This window comes from Lathyrus oleraceus, chromosome 7, assembly GCF_024323335.1.
Source record: "Lathyrus oleraceus cultivar Zhongwan6 chromosome 7, CAAS_Psat_ZW6_1.0, whole genome shotgun sequence".
NCBI classification, from domain to species: domain Eukaryota; kingdom Viridiplantae; phylum Streptophyta; class Magnoliopsida; order Fabales; family Fabaceae; genus Lathyrus; species Lathyrus oleraceus.
Genome location: NC_066585.1, coordinates 267,573,301 through 267,593,084, shown reverse-complemented (window position 1 = coordinate 267,593,084; position 19,784 = coordinate 267,573,301).

Below are 19,784 nucleotides of genomic sequence, written 5' to 3'. Positions count from 1 at the left end.
CAGTTTCTCTTTTTTTTTGTTCTGTCTTTTGGCCTCCCTCTATCAGTCATGCTAGTAAATATATATAGGAACAAATTAGGTTAATGATAATGGGCCTAAGTTTATTTTGAAACCCAATATTAAATTAAAAACTGAATAAAGTTAAATAATTAAAATAGTTAAAATTAAAATAAAAACTAATTAACCTATTTATTTATTCTAGACCCAATATAAAAATAAATAGACTCAAAAAAAATAAAAGTCGGGCACCAAAATGCTCGAAAAAATAAAATGAACACGTCAAAATAATCAGCGCGAAATAAATGACTCGGAAAAATACAGCGTTTGGTCGGATTTTGAAATAAAAATTATGACCGTTTAAACCGCTCAGACTGATCAACATATGACCAAAAATAGTCGTAAAAATATTTTTAGCATGTCAAATTAAACCACGTGAACCGCAGATTAATGTTACCGACATTTGTAAACTTAAACTTGACATTTTTTCGTTGACTAATTTTAGGCACAGTTAAAAAGTTAATATGACCAGTCTGTTTGTAAATTCCGAGAAATTATTCCGGCTAATATTAAGACAGAAAAAAATGTTATGCTATGAAGATGATGCAAATGAATGTGAAACAAAAAATTGGTTAGAGTTAAAAATAGAGGGCAAATTTTGGGGTGCAACAGCTGCCCCTGTTCAATTTTCTGAAACCTGAGGAGTTAGATTGGCCTGTGTGCCATTCGTGACTTGGAAGGTTGAAGGGGATTGAACACAAAAGCCCAAAAATTTGCACTCGCCGGTGCGTAAAGTAACACTGATGACTAGTTGTATATGCTTAAGTGGGCTTGAAGATGCCACTTGGAAGAACTGGAGATGGGCTTATAGATGCCATCCATAATATCAGGAGGTGATAATATCTTGATGTTGATACTGGATATCAGTACTAGGTCTTCGTATAGGCCGTCTCTGAATCGTATCTAAGAACATACTTTTAATTTAAGTGTCAGAACCAAATCTTCGTGGCGATTTCTTTCTGAATTAAGTATCAGCACTAGACCTTCGTATAGATCGTCTCTGAACTATTTTGAATTGTTGAATAGACCAGTAGAAATAAATATTCGTGATGATTATCTCTTCTGGAAATATCCTGGATTAGGGAATAGATCTTCGTATAGACCGTTTGCCTACTATCCAAGAACAAAAGAATATCAGGATTAAATCTTCTGAAAATATCCTGGACTAGGGAATAGATCTTCGTATAGACCGTTTGCCTACTATCCAAGAACAAAAGAATATCAGGATGAAATCTCCTGAAAATATCATGGACTAGGGAATAGATCTTCGTATAGACCGTTTGCCTACTATCCAAGGACACCTTGAGTAATGATTAAGTATCAGCACTAGATCTTCGTATAGATCGTTTCTGACCTGTTGTGAATTGTTGATAGTATTTTATCTGTATATAACCATCCAGCAAGGAAAAGGTTAGTTTATGCAATATGTATGCATGCATGGCATGGTGCATCTAAGTAAATGTATTATGCACTTATGGATATGCTATGGTATGATGTAAGTGATGTATGTATGAATCATGCGGCCTGAAGCGTCCGGATATCTTTGTATAATAACTGCTGGCTAGGGAAAATAAATCTGATTCGTTGCTGAAGAGTATGAGGAACTCGTTCCCGTCTTGTTTGATAGTATAGTATTTGTCACTTCCCGTATTCGTTCGTCGTACTTCTATTGAAGGAATAAGTTCCTGAGTATCCCGACTGAGGATAAAAGAGAAGGACATAAATTCAAGGGGAGACGTAATTCGAAGTATCTATAAAGATAGATTTGCTCTACTGGGGATTTGTAGTGGGGATGAACCGGCGAAGCTTCGTTGAACTACTACCCTCGTTCGTCCTTAGTAAATACTATTACTGCATTTTATGCATTTCTGGTAGACATCAATCGTATTCAAAAGCATACATACATTCAAACACAACCAATGGACGTTTTCGCTTATGTAAATAGAGTAAAAGTAAATCTGGATTCAAAGATGAAATTTTTATTTATATCACAAAGTGACCTATACATAGGCAAGTTTGTACAAGGAGACAGAAATCCTAGTAAGAGGAATTCGTCGTAAATTTTTTATAAAACAAAGAAAACAGCTATGTGAAAAATGATCCTATTGAGTTTCAATTCTACTATTGCCATTATCTTCAAATATCTCATCTTCTGCTGTTGAGACAGAAACGATTGGATTGATCTTTATCTGTTTGAACTTGATTTAGGTAGCACCATCAGTTGAAGTTACATGAGTGATCCAAACGAGACATAGTCATACGCTTTAATCCCTAACTTTTGCCTGGATTGCCCTTTCAGGTTTTCAATCCACCGGGATACCCTTTTTTGCCCAAGCCGCCTTTTCAGGTTTTCGACTTGCCGGGTGTACATTTTTTTTATATATATCCCTAATTTTTGCCCGAACCCTTTTGGTTTGCCGGGATGCCCTTATTTTTTCCCAGGCCAGTCAACCTAGCGGGTCTCTTTTTATGCGTAGTATTTTTTAACTATGTCTGCATTTACAGGCTGTGGAAAGTCTTCACCATCCATAGTAGTAAGCATCATGGCACCTCCTGAGAATACTCTTTTGACCACAAATGGTCCTTCATATGTAGGAGTCCACTTGCCCCTAGGATCACCCTGTGGTAGTATGATACGCTTGATTACCAAGTCACCAGCCTGATATACCTTTGGCTTAACCTTCTTATTGAAAGCTTTAATCATCCGTTTCTGGTACATCTGACCATGACAAACAGCTGCCAACCTCTTCTCATCAATCAAATTTATCTGGTCGAGTCGAGTCTGAATCCACTCATCTTCATCCAAGCCTGCATCCTTCATGATTCTTAAGGAAGGGATCTGAACTTCAATGGGCAGAACTGCTTCCATACCATAGACCAAAGAGAAAGGAGTTGCCCCTGTCAAAGTGCGCACTGAAGTGCGATAACCATGAAGAGCAAAGGGTAACATCTCATGCCAGTCTTTGTATGTTACTGTCATCTTTTGTATGATCTTCTTAATATTCTTATTAGCAGCCTCCACGGCGCCATTCATCTTTGGCCGATACGGAGAAGAATTATGGTGTTTTATTTTGAACTGCGTGCAGAGTTCAGCAATCATCTTGTTGTTCTTCCGGAGAGAGCAGGTTTCTCAGATGTATATTTGATAAGATCCATCTTAGAAATCAATAAAGTGGTATGATTCAACATATACTGTCTTAGTCGGCGAGCAGCCTAAGCCAAAGCATAACAAGCTTTCTCGAGCTGGGAGTATCTTGTTTCACAGTCGGTACCTTTTGCTAAGGTAGTATATTGCATGCTCTTTTCGACCAGACTCGTCATGTTGCCCTAACACACACCCTATTGAATTTTCTAACACGGTCAAATACATGATTAGAGGTCTTCCTTCAACTGGTGGCATCAGATTTATAGGTTCTTGGAGATACTTCTTGATTTTGTCAAAAGCTTCTTGACATTCATCATTCCATATCATCTCTTGATTTTTCCAGCGAAAACCTCTACATAGTCACGTAACATCCGACTCAATCTTTCTTTGACACTGTTTTCCAAGCCTGCTCCTATTTTGACTTCTTTCTTGTCTACTTCAGTACCCAGATTTACAACCTCAATTGATTCCTCATGCGGCTGTGTAACTTTCTCTTCTTGTTGTAATAACCTAGCAAGCTCTACAGGTACTTCACAATCTTCATCCTTTCCATCTTCAGCTTGATAGATCGGATTCTCGAAATTATAATTGGCAATAGTAGAACTGTTATCAACAGGATCCAGAGTGGATGAGGATCTGCATTTTAGTGATGTGGGTGTGTGTAAGAACACATAGCTGATGAAAATAAAATAAAAGAAAAACAAAGAGCCCAATATTTACGAAAACGAAACGTCCATTGATTTTTATTGAATGAAGTATGCAAATGAAATGACATCCCGAAACAAGCATACCATTGTGTCCCGGGTAAGGCACAAGGCTTAAAAATAACAACGCAGTAATAGTATTTACTCCTGACTAAAGGAGATAGGAATAACGTCTTCAGTCTTCCAATTGTTGAGCCCATCACCCACAGTAGGAAAAATCCAGTTATTCAGATTGTAGTCTTCATTATAGTCACCCACAACATTGATTTGATCTTTCATGTTCCCTTGATTGGTGATACGAACAGCACGAGCACGACGAACAGCCTTCTGGGAATCTGCAGTGAAATCCAAACCAAACTTGTCAGACTTGTAAGGAATGTCGGGAAGCTGACCCCAAATAGTACAACCACCTTCTTCAACCACAGCTCTAGCATCTTTGAGGGAAGCCATTGTAGGAGGTGCTCTGGTAACCACAGGAACTCTTTTAACCACAGGAGGAGCTTCAGTAGCGGGAACGACCCAAGGAACTACTTCAAATGTCTGGCAAGGAGTCTCAACATATTCACCTTCCACTTCAACATACTTAAATGTATTCACATGACTGACCATATATTCTTCCTCTCCATAAACAGTTACGATCTTTCCCTTCACTAGATATCTCAGCTTCTGATGTAGAGTGGAGGTCACAGCACCTGCCCCGTGGATCCAGGGGCGCCCAAGCAAACAAGAGTACGCAGGACGAATATCCATTACATAGAAGGTAGAATCGAAGACTTGAGAGCCTACTTTGATCGGGAGATCTATTTCTCCATGCACCACTCTTCTTGAACCATCAAAGGCTCTCACCACTATATTACTTGATCTTAACACAGCATCTTCAGGACTGAGCTTGTTCAGAACCTCTTTGGGAAGTACATTCAATGAAGAGCCATTGTCTATCAACACATGAGTCAAGGTAGTGCCCCTACATTCAATGGAGATATGTAAAGCTCTGTTATGGTTTCTTTTGGCAGGAGTCAAGTCAGCATCAGAAAAACCTAACCCATTATCATAAGTCAGATGTGCAACACAATTTTCAAATTGATCCACAGAAATTTCATTTGGTACATGAGCAGTCCTTAAGAATTTGATCAAGGCTTTAGCATGAGCTTCAGAACACAGCAACAAAGGCAACATGGAAATTTTGGAGGGAGTATGCCCCAACTGGTCAACAATATCATAATCACTCTTACGAATGATCTTCAGCACTTCTTCCATCTGTTTAGAGAGATTTTCAGCAGTCGGTGCTTCAGCTTGCACAGGTTCAACCACAGGACCTTTGCCTCGAGCATCAGTACTTGGCTCAGAAGTGGAGGTAGTAGTTGGAAGAACTGTATTTTTTGAGGTAGCTGGAGGAGAGAAAATTCTTCCACTTCTGGTGATCTTACTAGATCCAGCAATATTATCAACATCAAGGTTATCATCAGTAACAGGTGTATCAGTCAAAGGTTCCTGCTTAACACCATGGATATAAACATCAGAACCGTAATTCCAGGGTATAGCTTTATCAGAAGTATAAGGAATAGGGCCAGGAGTGGTAATAATCATGGGAGGCACTCTAACTTCAGCAACAGTCTTCACCAGGCCTTCAGCAGTAATTTTGATAGGACCCTTGGAAGTGATCTTGACAGGGCCTTTAGAGGTAATCTTCACTGGCACTTTATCAACCATACCCACATCTTCAAACTTCTTACCTCGAGTTAGGTGTTCACACATACTTTCCACAGAAGGAGTTCTCTCAAACAATATAGTGTAATTGTCCATGAGGCGTTGAATACCATCTTTCAACTTCCAGCAGCTATCAGGTTTGTAGGCACAATAAAAACAGTCTTCGTTGCAACCTGGAAAGAATCCAGCCTGCACCAGCTTCTTCTTGATAATAGATAAGGGAGTAGTCACATCTGCTACTGAGGAAACATATGAAACTTCATCAACAACATTAACAGTCTTCTCATGATTGGGCATGGGAGCACTAATCACATTTGGAGTCCCAGGAGGGTCAAATTCAATCTCCCCAGCTTCAATCATATCTTGAATCTTATTTTTCAGCACCCAGCAATTGTTGGTGTCATGTCCCGGACAATTAGAATGATAGGCACATCGTGCATTAGGATTGTACCGAGGAGAGGAAGTATTAGGATTCTGAGGAGGGTCCTTCAAAGTAATGAGTTCCCCTTTCAACATGTGTTGCAAGGCTTGGGCCAGTGACATGTTGATCTTGGTGAATTATCTTCTAGGCTTCTGTTGATTGCTCTGTGGTAGCTCTGGTGTTGCAGGAGTAGGATTAGAAATGTGAACTGCTCCTACGGATTGGTGACTTCTGTTACGGCCAGGTTGACCATACACAGCATTAGACTCCTTCTTTCCACTAGGGGGCTTCTTTGCAGTGCTTGATGAAGAGGCACCCACCTGTATCTTACCACTTCTTATACCACTTTCCACACGCTCTCCAGTCATTATCAGCTCAGTGAAACCAGATGATGAGCTTCCAATGAGGTGACTATAGAAAGGACTATTCAGCGTACTCATAAACATATCCACTAACTCCCTGTCAGTCAGAGGAGGTTGAACTCTGCCAGCCAGGTCTCTCCATTTTTGGGCATACTCCTTGAAATTCTCCTTAGCACCCATTGACATGCTTTGTAGCTGCATGCGAGTAGGTGCTAAATCAGCATTGTATTGGTATTGCCTATAGAAGGCCTCAGCAAGATCATTCCAATCACGGATATTGACACTCTCCAATTGATAGTACCATTCCAATTGAGCTCCAAACAAGCTCTCTTGGAAGAAATGAATCCATTGAAGGTGAGAAAAACAAGAAAGGGGGGGTTTAAATTGTTTGAAAAATAAGCGCTTTTGCAAAATGAAATCACACAATGATTTTATACTGGTTCGCTTATAACACAAAGCTACTCCAGTCCACCCGGCCAAGGTGATTTCGCCTTCAACAAGGACTTAATCCACTAATCTTGAAAGATTACAAACAACCCCTAAGAGAGAAGAAAATCTCTTAGTCCTCTCAAGTCTACAGACTACAAAGAGTCACTTGAGGAAATCAAATAAAAATTAGATACAAGATGTGTAATCTAGAGTGCTTCTAAGAAAGCAAATATTACAAACTTAAGAACAAATTTTTCACTTGATAAGCAAAAGCTTAGTGAAAATCTTTGAAGAACAAGGATGTTTTTCTTGAGCGTGATATAATTTCAGTATAGTTTTGGCTAGTGATTTCTTGCTTACTGAATGAGATTTCTTCTTCTATTTATAGGAGTTGAAGTAGAGTTGAAGTAGCGTTGAATCTGTTGGATATTGAGATGTAGTTACGCCATTCCATTAATAGCTTCTGCAGTAGACTTTTTCTCTTAGAAGTGACTACTTACCACAATTAGTATCTTCTCTCTTGGAAGTGGAGATTAACGTCTCTTTCTAATTGAGGAAATCCATTTGCAGAACTTTAACTTGGCTTAAACGTTACTTCATCATGATTAACAATTCTGATTAGAGTCTTCGTGTATCTGGAGAATCTTGCTTCTGATGTTATTTCTTGAAAGTTCAGATGGCGCTGATAACTTGCAGAGTTTACAGAGGGCATTAGTTCAGAGTCAGAGCTTCTAGACTTTACTTCATGTTCAGATGCTTCTGATACTTTGTAGTTTTGTCCAGAGTCAGAGCTTCTTGAATGAGATTCCTCTTTAGATGCTTCTGATACTTGAGATTTTGCATCTGATCTTGTTTTGCATCTGATGACATCATCAGATTTGTTTCTTCTTTCTTTAGAACCCTGCACACTTAGAAACTTTTCGTTAGGGTGCCATTTTTGGTTTCATCCTTTGTTATCATCAAAATCATGGAATCTGTTGTAGAACAATTTTTGTTCTTACAATCTCCCCCTTTTTGATGATGACAAAACAAATAAAATTATCAGATGAAACATGAAAAATATTAGATCAGATAGTCAAAAGCTCCCCCTGAGTTAGTACTAGGGAGTTCAGAAGTTCTTACCAGAGCTTTCCAAGCAATGAGATTTCTGAAAACTTTCTGCAATTTCTTAATTTTAATGTTAGAGTTATTTAATCAAGGCTATTTATATCAGAGCTATTTCTACAATTGTTGCAGAATGCTTAAGGTTTTAGACATAATTTTCATCAGAGCTATTTAATAATTTCTCCCCCTTTTTGGCATAATCAAAAAGGCATAAAAAATAAAAAGAATAATAAAGAGAAAAACATTTCATTAATCAGAAGCACAAAGGCACAAAAACATGCAAAATATCAGATCCAAGAGAATATCAGAGCTAAAAAGAAGACAGAAGCAAAAACACTAGGCAAGCAAACAAAATAAATCCTAAGTGCCTAAGGGTTCGGAGGTTGAGGAAGTCTCTGAAGCAACATGGCAAACATGTTCTGGATGTTTTCATTCAAAGCATCTTGCTTGTCCATCCTGGCACGAAGCTCATTCTGATCTTGCTTGATCTCTTTCTGATCTTGCTTGATCTCTTTCAGAGTGTTAAGAATCAACGGGATCGCAGAAGAAGACTCCCCCTGAGTCAGAGCCTGCTGAGCTTCAGCTTCAGCAGCAGCTTGGGCTTCTGCATCTGCCTGAGCCTTGGCTTCAGCTTCCTTAATCCTTAGAAGTTCTGCTTCCTTTGCCAGTCGTTCTTCTTCTAACCTCTTTGCTTCTTCTTCAGCTTCCCTAGCCAATCTTTCCTCCTCTAATCTTCTGGCCTCAGCTTCTCTGGCCAATCTCTCTTGGAGCCGTTCCTCAGCATCTCTGATGTAGCCATTTCTGACTTGTTCAGAGATACCCTTCAGCCTATAAGACTCAGAGGTCATCCAACTAATGACTCTGTTCCAGTGTGTCCTAACAGATTTAGGATCATCACTAACTTCAGAGTTTTTAGCCAGAGACTTGACCTTCTGGACTGAAGCTTCTGCAACCTGTATAATGGCCTCCTCAAGGGTAGGTATGGTAAGTTCAGGTTCAGGTTCAGGTGAATGAGGTGGAGAGTTTTGAGGGCTGAGATTTAGAGGTTGAGGTTCAGATTGATGAGGTTCAGATTCTGCTTGAAGTTTAGAATCTGGTTGAAGACTAGGGGATGAAGCATATAGTGGATTGAGGTCTAAAGGGTTAGAGTCTACTTCAGGTACAGCGGGAATTTTTGGTGGGGTGATATTAGAGGTGATGGGATCAGATGGTTGAGTTTCAGAGGGGAGAGTTGTTGTTTGTTGTGGTGGAAGTGAAGTTTGGAGGGGTGAGGTTACTTCAGATTGTCTTGTGGGTTGTGGAGCGAAATTTTTAGCATAAATTTCAGCTATTGTTGGGGACTTAGGGTCAGAGTGTTCTTGGTCAGAGGACTCTTGATCAGATAACTCTTGGTCAGAAGAGGGGGAAAGGTAAGGGGGTGATTCATATTCAGAGGATGAGGAAGAAGAAGTGCTTTGGTGGGTTTGTATAGGTTGAGAGGGAGGAATGAAGGTTCTAGCAATGTTTAGAACTGGTGTTGGTTGGGAGGTTCTGGTGATTGAGGGTGGTATTTCAGAGGTGGTATATATTGGTTGTGAAGAGAGAGGGTTAGAGGAAGCCATTATAGATGCAGAGGAGACAGGAGGAATAGACTTACCAGAAGAGACATTCAGAGGTGCTGAAGTTTTGCTGCCAGAAGTTTCTCCAAGTCTGGCTTTCTTTGCTCTCCTTGCCTCAGCAGCTATCTGTTTCTCAGAGACACCTCTCTTGTATCTGACAAGATCTTCTACAGAGTCCAGACAGTCTTCAAGGCGGAAATCAGAAACATCAACACCTTCTTCCAGCATACGATGAAGATAGATGGCAACAGCGTCTCTGGGCTCATCCTTGAAGAATCTGACCAGGCCATGAGGCATCTTCCTCTGATCTTTTAGACATTCCCAGGACACATCCATAGTGGGCTTGACTCTAATGTCTTTGATGATTCCCATACTCTTCAGGTTTCTGGCATTCAGAGGCTTTCCCACGTCAATTGCCAGATCATCCATACATCTGGTCTTCTCCAGATCATCTACCAAGCCATGCTCAATGAAGACATCAGAGAGCAATCTTCCCAGAGGAATGTAGGATCTGGGCTTCATATTATTCCTCGTTTCTCTGACTGAATCTCTCAGATATCTGAAGAGGAGAGTAGGGAGGTTGATCTTCACGCCTTTCTGGATGCAGTACAAAATGCATTTCTGATCTGCATTTATGTAATCTGAAGAGTTGGAGGCTGGACGATGATGGATTGTTCCCAGAATAATCTTCAGCCAAACTCGGAGGTTCTGATGAAGCTCCTTGTTCTTAGAAGGGTTTCCTTCAACATTAGGTTTGAAGATTGTAGGGTTGATGACTTCAGTGATGCGCTTTGACCTTGGAGGAATGTTGTAAATCCTTTTACCTCCAGCTTTCTCCATGTTTAGCAAGGAAGCAATTGATGCTTCAGTGATGACAATCTTTACTCCCAGAACAAAAGAAACAATGAACTGGTCATCAGCATCTGCACATCTCCAGAACTCCTTCACCAGAAGAGGGTAAATGGGACCATAAAGCCTGTCGAAGTAGTTTTCCCAACCTTGCTTGCGAAGATCTTCAGTAAGATCAACACCGTTTCTTCTCAAATTCTCAAAATCTACCAGCGATTCACACAGTACATCCAAACCTTCAAAGGGAGTTGAAAGATGAATGTGTTGTTCACGGTCAAGAATGTGAGGTTCTTTGTAGACTGGGGTTGTGGTGACGCTTATAACCGTGGGTGTTTGAGTGTTTGAGGTTTGGGGATTGGAACTAGATTCCACTTGTTGAGAATGGTTGAAGAGTTCTTGTTGTTGAGCGTCCATGTTGATGAAGATGAAGATTGAAGAAGAAGATGAAGAACTTGCAGAGAACTTGCAGAGAAGGGTTTAGGGTTTAAGAGTGAGTGAGAGTGATAAATGTGTGAAATGTGAGAAAAGTGTTTATATACCTAAGTTCAAACACATGCAAAATGACACACATACCAGCGTTAGCACAAAAACCAAAATAGCACGTTTGGGGGAAGAATGATTACAGCTCATTAATGAATGTCTAATCCCAACAGTAAGCACACTGCTCGAGGAGATTTCAAGCGTTCTGACCTTTGATTTCTTTTGACAGCTGTCTAGAAGTTCTAGGGTTAGACGCATGTTCCCCACGTGTTGATGTATCTGATCTTCAGGAATACCAAAGGATTTCTGAAGATTTCTAACTCAGATATCTTCTTAACTTGGTAGAAGTATCAGAGTCAGAGGCAGAAGTGTATTTGTTTTTATCAGAGTCTCATTTTACATGTTCAGAGCCAAATATTACTCAGGACAATTTTTAATGTTCAGATTTTCTAAGATAAAAAGAAATCTATCTTCAGCTAGAGGCTTAGTAAAGATATCTGCCCATTGATGTTCTGTATCAATGAACTTCAGCGTTACTATCCCTTTCTGAACATAGTCTCTAATAAAATGATGTTTTATTTCTATGTGTTTGGCTCTGGAATGTAGAATGGGATTCTTACTTAAACAAATAGCAGCAGTATTATCACAAAAGATAGGAATGTTACTCTCAAATATCTGGAGATCTTCTAGCTGATGCTTCATCCAGAGCATCTGAGTTGTGCACAGTGATGCTGAGATGTATTCTGCTTCTGCAGTTGATAGAGCAATTGTTGATTGTCTTTTGCTAGCCCAGGAGATTAAGTTGTTTCCCAGAAGCTGGCAATTTCCAGATGTGCTTTTTCGTTCTATTCTATCTCCTGCATAATCTGCATCACAATAACCAGAAAGCCTATACTCTGATGTTTTCTCATACATCAGGCCCAGGTTAGGAGTTCCTTTCAGATACTTAAGAATTCTCTTAACAGCTGTTAAATGAGATTCTCTAGGATCTGATTGGAATCTGGCACATAAACAGACGCTAAAGAGAATATCAGGACGAGTAGCAGTCAGATAGAGGAGAGAGCCTATCATACCTCGATAGAGCTTCTGACAAACCTTGTTGCTTACCTCTTCCTTCTCCAGAATGCAAGTTGGATGCATAGGAGTTTTTGCAGAGTTGCATTCAGTCATATCAAACTTCTTCAGAACGTCTTTAATGTACTTGCTTTGATGAATGTACGTGACTTCTGGAGTTTGATTGATTTGAATTCCCAGAAAGAACTTTAGTTCTTGCATTAGACTCATTTCAAATTCTGCCTGCATTAACTTAGAAAATTCTTGGCAAACAGAGATATTAGCAGAATCCAAAAATAATATCATCAACATAAATCTGGCATATCATGAGATCATTATTAAGGTTTTTACAGAAGAGTGTAGAATCAACTTTCCCTCTGATAAAATTTTGTTCCAGAAGAAAATTGCTCAGACGTTCATACCAAGCTCTGGGAGCTTGTTTAAGTCCATATAAAGATTTCTTAAGTTTGAAAACATGTTCTGGAAAGTTTGAATTTTCAAAGCCTGGAGGTTGGTTGACATACACTTCTTCTGAAATATAACCATTAAGAAATGCACTCTTGACATCCATTTGGTATAATTTGATAGAATGATTAATAGCAAAAGATACAAGAAGACGAATAGATTCTAACCTCGCGACTGGAGCAAAAGTTTCATTATAATCAATACCTTCTTGTTGACTATAACCTTGAGCTACCAGTCGTGCTTTGTTTCTGACAACTTCTCCTTTCTCGTTCAGTTTGTTTCTGAAAACCCATCTGGTTCCAATGACATGAGTGCCTCTGGGTTTTGGAACGAGATCCCAGACATCATTCTTGGAGAATTGATCTAACTCTTCTTGCATAGCTGCCACCCAATCGTTATCCTGAAGTGCTTCATCACAAGACATAGGCTCGATCAGAGAGACTAGTCCCAGAGGAGTATCTTCAGAAGTTCTGAAGGTGGATCTGGTTCTGACGGGTTCGTCCTTGTTTCCCAGAATCAAATCTTCAGATACGTTAATACGACTTTTAACTTTCCTTGGAATTTCTGGAGATTTAATTTCTTCAGAGTCTGGAGTGACAGTTGCTTCTGGAGTTTTCTCAGATTCTACCAGAGTGATCTCTAAATCTGCAAACTTTTCAACTAGCTTTGACTTTTCAGGGTCAAGCTTATCATCAAATCTAACATGAATTGATTCCTCCACAATTTTGGTTTCTGTGTTGTATACTCTGTAGCCTTTAGAGCGTTCTGAGTATCCTAACATAATACCTTTCAATAGTTCCGGAGCCTCTGATCCTTCCTTTCTGATCTCCTCCGAAACCTACAAATCCAGCGTCTTTAAGTTCCAGGCTTTGGAACATAGACTTTCTTCCCGTCATATGTCGCGAGCATCCAGAGTCCAGGTACCATGACTGGTGTTTGAACTTTGCTGCATAGGATATCTGCAACATAGATAATCTTATCTTTCGGTACCCAGAATCTCTTGGGTCCTTTTAGATTAGTTTTCCCAGAGTTTCTCACAACTTTGGGTCTTCTAGCATTTTTAAATTTGTGTTCTTGTGTGTGTGTGTAGTGGTATGAAAAAGGAGATTTAATTTGATCACTTGTAGAGGGTTTATCTTTCTCAGGATCATAACCAATTCCCCTTTTATTATTCTGACTTACTCCATAAATCATGGATGCCATAATACTCCTATCTATCCCATTCTTCAGAAATTGTTGAAAGGCTTCTTCATATTTATAAATAATTTCATTTGAAGTTTGTGGTGCTTGAGACAACGTTTCTTCTAATTCTAAGCTTTTTGTTTTAGCTCCATCTCTTTCTATCGTTAGAGATCTGATAGTATCATCTCGTGCTAGAATTGTTGTCTCAAGTCTACTACATACTTCAGATTTTGCTTTAAGAAGGCCTTTAATGTCTTTAACTTTTTGTTTTAATTTCTGAAGAGAGGTAAGAGTTTCTGATAAACATGATTCTAAGTCAGATCTAGAAAGTTCAGAAAATACCTCTTCAGATTCTTCATCTGAGCTGCTGGATGTGGTAGCCATAAGTGCTACGTTGGTTTGTTCATCAGAGTCAGATTCTGATGATCCTGATTCACTATCGTCCCAGGTGGCCATTAATCCTTTCTTTGTTCTGAAGGTGTTTTTCTTGAAGCTTTCTTTTCTAGGGTTGTCTTTCTTCAGCTTGGGGCATTCATTTCTGTAATGACCTGTTTCTTTACATTCAAAACAGGTAATATCTTTATTAGGTTTACCTTTTGAAGTTGACTCTGATCGATCCCCTCTGGGTCTTGATCTTCTGAAGTTGTTGTTGTTCCTTCTTTTCCAGAGTTGCTTAACTCTTCTGGTTAGTAAGGACAGTTCTTCTTCATCATCAGAGTCTTCAGATTCAGAGTCATCAGTGTCTGCAGTTTCTGCTTGAAGGGCTTTGGTTCTGTCTGACTTCCGTCTTTCAGGTCTGGACTTCAGCGCCACTGACTTGTTCCTTTTCTGAGGCTCATCCTCCTCTAGTTCTATCTCATGGCTTCTGAGAGAGCTAACAAGTTCTTCAAGGCTGATATTGTTCAGATCCTTTGATAACTTCAGAGCAGTAACCATTGGTCTCCATTTCTTTGGCAGACTTCTGACTATCTTCTTAACATGATCTGCAGTCGTGTATCCTTTGTCTAGCACTTTAAGACCTGCAATAAGAGTTTGAAATCTGGAAAACATAGCTTCTATAGCTTCGTCATCTTCCATCTTGAAGGCTTCATATTTCTGGATCAGCGCCAGAGCCTTCGTCTCCTTGACTTGGGAGTTTCCTTCATGGGTCATCTTCAGAGAGTCAAGTATATCTTTAGCAGTCTCTCTGTTGGTGATCTTTTCATACTCGTTATAAGATATAGCATTTAGGAGTATGGTTCTGGCCTTGTGATGATTCTTGAAAGCTCGTTTCTGATCATCTGACATCTTACTTCTGGGAACTTCAGCTCCATTTAAGACTGGAGGTGTGTATCCATCTGTGACAATGTCCCAGAGGTCAGCATCATAACCCAGAAAGAAACTTTCGATTCTATCTTTCCAGTAATCAAACTTTTCTCCATCAAAAACAGGAGGCTTGGCATTGTAAGAATCTTTCTCATTTGAGTGGGCCATTGTTTTTCTCGTACTGGATCTCTCTACACGGTTAAGTGTTTGATTAGAAAATCAATAACAGAGCCGGAGCTCTGATACCAATTGAAGGTGAGAAAAACAAGAAAGGGGGGGTTTGAATTGTTTGAAAAATAAGCGCTTTTGCAAAATGAAATCACACAATGATTTTATACTGGTTCGCTTATAACACAAAGCTACTCCAGTCCACCCGGCCAAGGTGATTTCGCCTTCAACAAGGACTTAATCCACTAATCTTGAAAGATTACAAACAACCCCTAAGAGAGAAGAAAATCTCTTAGTCCTCTCAAGTCTACAGACTACAAAGAGTCACTTGAGGAAATCAAATAAAAATTAGATACAAGATGTGTAATCTAGAGTGCTTCTAAGAAAGCAAATATTACAAACTTAAGAACAAATTTTTCACTTGATAAGCAAAAGCTTAGTGAAAATCTTTGAAGAACAAGGATGTTTTTCTTGAGCGTGATATAATTTCAGTATAGTTTTGGCTAGTGATTTCTTGCTTACTGAATGAGATTTCTTCTTCTATTTATAGGAGTTGAAGTAGAGTTGAAGTAGCGTTGAATCTGTTGGATATTGAGATGTAGTTACGCCATTCCATTAATAGCTTCTGCAGTAGACTTTTTCTCTTAGAAGTGACTACTTACCACAATTAGTATCTTCTCTCTTGGAAGTGGAGATTAACGTCTCTTTCTAATTGAGGAAATCCATTTGCAGAACTTTAACTTGGCTTAAACGTTACTTCATCATGATTAACAATTCTGATTAGAGTCTTCGTGTATCTGGAGAATCTTGCTTCTGATGTTATTTCTTGAAAGTTCAGATGGCGCTGATAACTTGCAGAGTTTACAGAGGGCATTAGTTCAGAGTCAGAGCTTCTAGACTTTACTTCATGTTCAGATGCTTCTGATACTTTGTAGTTTTGTCCAGAGTCAGAGCTTCTTGAATGAGATTCCTCTTTAGATGCTTCTGATACTTGAGATTTTGCATCTGATCTTGTTTTGCATCTGATGACATCATCAGATTTGTTTCTTCTTTCTTTAGAACCCTGCACACTTAGAAACTTTTCGTTAGGGTGCCATTTTTGGTTTCATCCTTTGTTATCATCAAAATCATGGAATCTGTTGTAGAACAATTTTTGTTCTTACATCCATAACTTCTTATCAGCAGTATGTGGTTGAATCCTCCGGACATAGGATCTTAAATGCAGCTTGGGACATGAGACACCATCATACACCACAAAAGCAGGAACCTTGAAACCAATAGGTATAACCACTCCAGATATTAAACGCAGATCTTCAAAATCCAGCCCAGAAGATTTTTGTAACTCCATAGCATTCATTCTATCCACCAGCATCTTGTACTTATCTTCATTAGGATCATGATAATAATTTGCTTCAGAATCAGAATCTCCCACAGTATCATGGGGACTACCTCCCTCTTTCTCAGAATTTTCAGACTCATGATCATCAACCTGTTCCTTTGTCTTGATAGGGCCTCTGAATCTTCTTCCCAGATTGATAAGGCCTCCTGATCTTCTAGTATTCTTCTTCTTCTTAGCCAGCAATGTCTTCAACTCATCTTGCCCCTTGGACAAATTCAGAATCAACTCTTGGAATTGTGCATTCTGAGCCTGGAGATCTTTGACAGTCTGTTCAAGAGCCATTTCTGCTGAAATAAACAGCAAGAAGATAAGATACCTGTTCATAAGAAACTTGTGATGCAATAATATGGTATGTAGATGCTTATGCAATGTTTTCAAGGACCGTAGGATTTAAATTTGTTTAAACCACCAAAAAGTAAACTTTTATTAGTAATAAACTTGTTTGCCCCCTGGGCTTACAATAAAAATGAAATGAATACAAAAAATGGGGTTTTAAGTCTCCCATGGACGTTTCCTCTTTGTGTTGAGGTATGCGTTGAGATTCCGCTCCTCGTGAAGTTGTTTTGTTAGCTCCAGGATTCTTTCCTGACTTGCCTTGTAATGAGTCTCAAAAGTATCTCTTTGCTCCTTCAACTGGATCCAGGACCTCTGTAACTCTTCCATGTCAGTGGGCATGTCTGGATGAAGAATGATGTAAGAAGTATCTCCTTCAGCAACAGGCTCCATGGTAACTGGCAGGATAGCAGGATATGGCATCATAAGAGTCTGAGCACGAGATCGTATCCATCTGAGATATGGTTCCATAGGAATAGTGTACTTGGGTTCCAGAGTCTTGCTGTCAACCTTGTTCACTTTACCCCATGCTCGTATGAACCTTTGACGGTAACCTTGAAGATCGTTGTCGTAGTCGAACACAATACCCTGAATAAGCATGTCATGAGGACCATCAGTCCGAGCGTAACCAAACTGACGTAGAGCTAAAGAAGGGTTGTAGGTAATGCCCCCTCTTATGCCAATGAGTGGCACATTAGGGAACTCCCCACAACGGTCAATGATGGTAACATTCTCCATAGATCTAGAGCACCAATGAATATCTGAATGAGAAAGTGACATAATCCTCTTGGACCACCTGAACCCTTGTTCATTCTTCATCACTGATCGAGGAAGGTGAGAAATAAACCACCTAGATAATAGAGGTATGCAACACATCAGAGTTCCTCGTGCCTTCGTAGTACGGGTATGAAGAGAGTGTAAGATGTCTCCAAGTAATGTAGGCACTGGATTGCGAGTCAGAAATATGTTGATGGCGTGTACGTCTATGAACTGGTCTGGATTGGGGAACAGTACTAAGCCATAAATCGATAGGGATAAGATCTCCTCAAAAGCATCATAACTCATAGCCTTCAGGAATACTTGAGCTTTCTCCATCAATACCTTAGCAAGAATACCCTTAACTCCACTCCTTGTTTCTAGGACAATGTCTGATTTCTTTAAATGTAAGGCTGCAGCAATGACTTCAGGTTTAGGCTCTTTTTCCAAGCCTGTGAAGGGTTTCTGATCAAGAATAGGTATACCTAGAAGCTTGGAGAACTCTTCCATTGTAGGAACCAGCTGATAGTCGGGAAATGTGAAGCAATGATGTTTAGGGTCAAAGAACTGAAACAAGACACTCATCATGTCTTCATTGAACCCTGAAGTGACTAGATCTAGTAGGTGACCATGCCTCTTGATGAACTGGGAGTTTTCAGAAACTTGAGAGACCAATTCCTTAAGCATAGGAGGTATTCCTACAAAGTTAATCCGGATAGTATTCCTACGAGCAGAAGCCATGACCTGCAACAAAGAACAAAGATAAATCCCTTGGTCCTTGAAATGGTTAGTGAAAATGCTATGCTTATGATGCATGATGATGCTATGATGTTATGCTCAATCACAAACATGTGGCACACACAAACAAGTCACACAATAGCCCTAGGTTTGAAGGCTTGCATGAGGTTTAAAGGTAAGTACCCTCCCCTGAAGTTTAGTTGATTCATCCTGTCTTACAAAAGTAACCAGGTTCTAAGGGATCTCAAAATCATTGATCCTTCCCAAGGGTGGTTGTTCAGTAGGCAACTTACTTGCCAACCAAAACCCTCCAAGTTTAGGATCTCAATGAGTGTAGTATCGAGTATCAACCAACTTCAGTCTTCACCAAAGCCGGTTATCTCACTACTTTCTAAAGGCCAAGATGGGATGACTAGGGTTCTAAAAGTCAGTTAGTGTATTGACAACATATGGCAGCCTTATATTATCCTCAACTTGCTTAAGGAACATAAGCACCAACCAAGAAGTCACACTAACTATGGCCACCAGATCAACCATATCGATATACGCCGTACAGTTTCCTTGGTCTATTGCCATTTACCTAAGGTACACTAGATCCAGGTTAGGGTCTTTCACACATAAGAGCACCCAACAGATAAGTATAAAGCAAACAAGGCAAACAATTTTAAAGTGATCTAATTCCTAAGGGTACCCCTCTTTTATTAAGTCCCCAGTGGAGTCGCCAGTTCTGTAACACGGTGGGAGAACTGACTTTAGTTAAATGTTGCGGATAGCAAGAGTCGCCACCGACTTTTATTTTATCCAAAAGGAAAGGACATAAAAGAACAGGAAAGACCTTAAAAAGATTTTGAGTTCGGGGGGTAGGTTATACAAAGGGAAGGTATTAACACCCTTTATATCCATGGTTATCCATGGGCTCTTAGTTACTTAGCTCACTTTGTTTGTTTCCAAGAGTGTAGTGTGTGATTAGAAAAATTTCTTTAAGTACTTTGTAATGACCCTCGTATGGGTGTATACAAAGCCTAGTTTAGAAATTGTGAGGTGTAAAAGTAATTTTGAAAAGTGTGAGCAAGTAACTATGAGATACCTACCCTAGATTAAGTCTTTCGTGTTCTCGTATATTCTTTCAATGGTAAGACTGTCCCTATTATTAAGGAATAGGTAGTCATTAACTTGGATGTGTTTAAGGGACGGGCGTAGGGTCATCGTATGGTCAATGAAGGCAACATAAGGGGTGTCTTTAGCAACTCGTAGGGACTATCATCATATTTACCGAAGGGACAAGATCATTATATCGTAGGCAACCTCGTAGGGACTTGATCTTTTAAGTTTATAGGGACTTGATGATTTTTCTGTTTGAAGGGACTTTGCTTAAGACACCCCTATTTTCGAGGGACTTGACCATTTAAAGAAGGCAACCAAGAGGAATACCCTAGGAAGTACAGATGGCGATCAAAGATCGACTTACATGTGTGAGTGTTATTTTACAGATATTTGTCTTGAATTTAATTTTCTAAGTTCAATTATTT